Source organism: Arvicola amphibius, chromosome 11 (genome assembly GCF_903992535.2).
Source record: "Arvicola amphibius chromosome 11, mArvAmp1.2, whole genome shotgun sequence".
Lineage (NCBI taxonomy): Eukaryota > Metazoa > Chordata > Mammalia > Rodentia > Cricetidae > Arvicola > Arvicola amphibius.
Genome location: NC_052057.2, coordinates 15,044,929 through 15,049,521, shown reverse-complemented (window position 1 = coordinate 15,049,521; position 4,593 = coordinate 15,044,929). Strand labels below are relative to the sequence as shown.

At 40.6% G+C, this 4,593-nt stretch overlaps 1 pseudogene; it reads right to left on the bottom strand.

Annotated features, from left to right (window-relative positions):
- Positions 1-816: 816 nt before the first annotated feature.
- Positions 817-1,923, bottom strand: LOC121677374 (annotated as a pseudogene).
- Positions 1,924-4,593: the final 2,670 nt, after the last annotated feature.

Genomic DNA, 4,593 nt, shown 5'->3' with positions numbered 1-4,593 from the left:
GCTTCTTGGTTAGGAGTAAGAGCCAGTGTCGACTTCTCCGTCTCAGAGCTAGGGTCCGTCTGGTTTGAACCCGTGCAGGTCTTGTGTGTGCTGCCACAGCCCTGTGAGTCCATATGTGCACCAGCCCTGTTGTGTCCGGAAGACTCTGTCGCTTTGAAGTCACTCATCACCTCTGGTTCTTAGCATCCTTCAGTCTCCTCTTCCACACAGATCCCTGAATCTTGGAGGGAGGGATTTGATGAAGACTTCCCATTTAAGACTTTGTACATTGTCCAGCTGCGAGTCTCTGTGTTCGTTCTCATCTACTGCAAGAAGAAACTTCTCTGATGAGGGCTGAGCAAGGCACTGATCTACAGGCTCAGCAATATGTCATTAGGAATCATTTTATTGCTGTGTCCCTTCAGCAGAAGGATAGCAGTAGGTTTTCCCCTAGGCCCATGACCTATCTAGTCTCAGGTGCTCGGCAGCCTAAGAAATGTCAGCCGTGGCTTCCATCTCACGGTGTGGGCCTTAAATTCAATCAGAAAGTGGCTGGTTACTGCCAAAACATTTGTGCTATTATTGCACCAGTTTGTCTTGCAGGTCAGGATGACTGTTGTAGGTCACAGGGGCTGTAGCTGGGAGATATTGATGACTATCTTTCTCCTCTAGGAGTGTGTGGAATACCTTCCAGCACCGTGAGTGTCCGTCAGTGGGGGGCGAAGCTTCTAGTCAGGCATCAGCTCTATTCCTCTGAGCTCACTGAAATATGTAGGTATTGTTTTCAGTAAAACACCCTTATCAAGGGCTGATCATACGCTTATTACTCTTATAGGCTTATTTTTGACTAGATTCAGACTTAGAAGTAGAGGCTCTCAGTGAGGACAGCCTATGTTTCTCGGCTACCCAACTCTGGTGTTTTTTTTTGGCTTCCTTCTTCCTCATGGCCAAAAGTTTAACATGCTCAGTCTGCTCTTTGTTTACCTTAGCGTGTTGTTTCTTCCGAGCAATAAGTCAGCTTTTGAGTCATGGAGCATGTGGAGTGACAGATGCTGGATCTTGAGGGCTTTGGCCCTGGGCATATCATCTTCTTTATTTAAGGCCTTTCTGACAGCATGTTGGAGGACATCATTTTCTTTAGAGAGATTGAAAGCTTTTGGATCATGCTAGCTCTTCGTGGTCTCAACTTGAGGCACAGTAGTGTCTGTCAGTCCAGAAATATCCTTCTCTCCTGTGTTTGCAATAACCAAGTTGAGAACACTCAGAATTGTCGGCAGAAGCTTTCCTGTCCTGACCGACTGCTTCCAAATATCCAAATACTTCCCAAATAATTGACTGGGAGACTTACTATAAATCATAAATGCTCAACTTGTTACTACCTAACTCTTGTACTTAAATTGACCCATTTATTTTATCTATGCTTTACCAGATGGCTTGGTACTTTTCTCAATATGGTGTGCCCATCTTGCTCTCTCTGCATATGCCAACAACTCTCTAACTCCTCATCCCAGCATCCTCAGTTGGACTGTCCCACCTAACTTTATCCTGCCTTCCTATAGGCCAATCAGGTTCTTTATTAACCAATGAGAGTAATGCATATTCAGAGTGTACAGAAGGATTATTTCGTAGCAGAGACTAGCATCCACAATACATATTCAAACAGACACGTTCTTCCTCTCTCCAGTTCTCCTTGGTCTTTAACAAGAATGCCCTATGTACAGCAGCAAGAGAATTCTGCTATGCAAGACACCTTGCATCATGGGAAAACCTTGTTTAACCTTCCCACTACTGATTGGACCACACACCCTTCTACTCCTCACCAAGAGCATCTGCAGATACTTCTGTGGCCATGTGCTTTCCACAGAAAGTACAAATCTTGTGCTTGTCATCCACTTCAATGAGGTTCTGAAACCTAGTGGTTGGGAAGGAGGTGTTAAGATCCATCTTGACACAGACCCACCTAGAAGGTGACATGAAAAGGAATTCCTCAAAGACTCTTGATAAACTACCACAAGCACATTTTGTATTGGCATCCGCAAGACTGCACTTATATGATTTCCTGGGAACCACTTCTTCACTGCTTCTCATGGTCTAAGCAAGCTCTCTTGTAGTTTGTGTTGGTTTGGTTTTGGTTTTTCAAGATAGAGTTTTACTGTATAGCTCTTCTGTCCTGGAACTTACTCTGTAGACCAGGCTGGCATCCAACCTAAAGATAAATGCCACCATACCTGGCAAAACTCCCTACTTATAGTACTCATTATTCCTTCTCTGGCTCCAAAATAAGCCCTGAACTCCTTTCTTCTGAGTGAGGAGAGAAGAGGGGAAACAGAGGAGAGGAGGGGAATGTAGAAACTAGCTCAATTCAGGAAATAACCAGGCTAGCTAAAAGATAAAACAATTATATTTCTATTTATTATAAGGGGGAAAACTCACAAAACAGGAACAAGAAGTCCAAGCTCATTTATGCTGTGAGGGAACCACAGAGAGAGAGCACCTGGGCCATGTACCTGCTTTTTTCCAGGTCCCAGAAAGCCACACCCTAATTTGGTCCCACTTCTTGAAGATAATTGGTTAACAAAGCTTTCCCATCATCTCCCCATTTTGTCTAAACAAGAGTGATCCAAACCCAATACAAAACTATATACAATAGGAACAGATATCAAGTATAAAATTATAACCAACATAAACAATATTAAGCAAGGAACACATGGCAAATGTTTTAATAAACATTCTGTTCCAAAGAGTCCAAGTCTTGTATCAGAAATAACCTTGGCTAAATCATAAAAACCTACAACTATTTAATCTTCAACCCCATCAAAGGCCTAAGAAGGGAGATAATATTACTTGAATCGAGCAGTATATGATGGAGACAATTGGCTACCAGAGAAATCACCTAAAGTCTCATTTACAATGGTGAAGCAACCAACTTTGGCTAAGGCCTAGCATAACTGACAGACCATTTTCAGAGGCAGGGAAATTTTATCCTGACTTGGCAAGGTTTGGCAGTCCTTTTCCTTGTGTCCTGTTTATCCAGTCCAGATACCATGTACTTTGTCAGTGGTTGAGGCATGGGCATATCCTTGCTGAAAGGCCAATTGTGCCAAGAAGAAAACAAACTCTGAATGGAGTGTCTTTGGTGCTCAACATTCTCTCGGGAACAGATTGGTGCTGTCAGGAGCAATCATGTCTTATGTCAACAGAACACTAAGTTATTTAAATACCATGTTCTACAAATCCTTGAAGTGGTTGAAGATTACCTATCTAGGCAGAATGCAATCTCTATGTAGCTAAAGGACCTAATCAATCTGATAATTAATATGTATAACAAACATGAGCAACTATTGACCTATAATATTTAATACCTGTATAACTTAAGAACTAAGACTTTACATCAGAATATTAAATAATCTGTAAACAAATGTGCAGCAAATGAGGACAATGACCTCAAAATGTAAACAATGTATAAGTATCTTGATCAGAAGTAAGAATAATATACAATGCAATATGAAAATATATCCTAAAAGCTGTATCAATATACAAAATTTCCTAAACAGAGGTAGAAACATGCATGTATACAATCTGACAGAATAACTTTGAATAGGTGTACAAATATTGTAAACAAAAATAACAAATATAATTTGAACTTGTATCAATATACGAAAACTATACCAATATAAATTATCCATATATAATAGCCCACAAGTATTCACTCTACTACCCACTATTATTATCTCTTTGTTTTTATCTCTGAACCTACATAATTTCACCCCAACCCTCTACCTGATACAAGTAATAATCAACAACCCCTACAGTGTTCCCAACCCTGAGGACAAACTTTTTTGGAGAGGAGAGAAAAGGAGGTGAGGAGAGGAGAGGAGAGAACGGGGTAAGGGAGGGCAGGACATGACAGGGCCACAAAATCTCGGCTGCAGTTTAGGGAATTGTGGGGTTTTTTTTCTCATACCCCATCTCTATTTGTGAACTCCAGCAATCTCACTGGCTACAGAAATAAGACTCTGGGGTCTATAACCTCTTTCCAGAAATCTCTAAGTTTTCATTTTAGACTTGGGGCCCATCTTTGGAAAACTCTCAATATTAAAACACAAAAAAGAGTCATTGCTGAGCTTGGAGAGATTGAGACAGGCTATTTCCTTTATAGAATGCATGCTACTATATGCATTTCTATGACGCCATGATTGGTATATGTGATACCTTTGCAACAAAACAAATATAAGTAATGTGTTATTGAAGCTCAAGAAGACATTTTTTTTTCTTTGTTCACGCAAAAAAAAATGTTTAAATAAAAGATACTACTTGGGGTGTTTATCGGGATGATCAAAGCTAAAGGGAGAAAAATGTACTTGGATGTACGCATGATAGAAAAGCCAAATAGGATCCATTTTGTTATGCTTCCTCCTTCTGACAAAGTACCTTCATTTCTATGAGCAGCACTCAATACTTTAAGACAAGACAGACCTCAGCGCAAAGGTGTTGCTGTCGCTGCTTATTTTCCACTTGCTTTGTGATTAGAAGAGCTGATCACAGCTCAGAGGGCTGTAAAATATAAACCTGCTATCATAGCTTGCATGTAATTAGTTCTAAATGTGTGGCCTA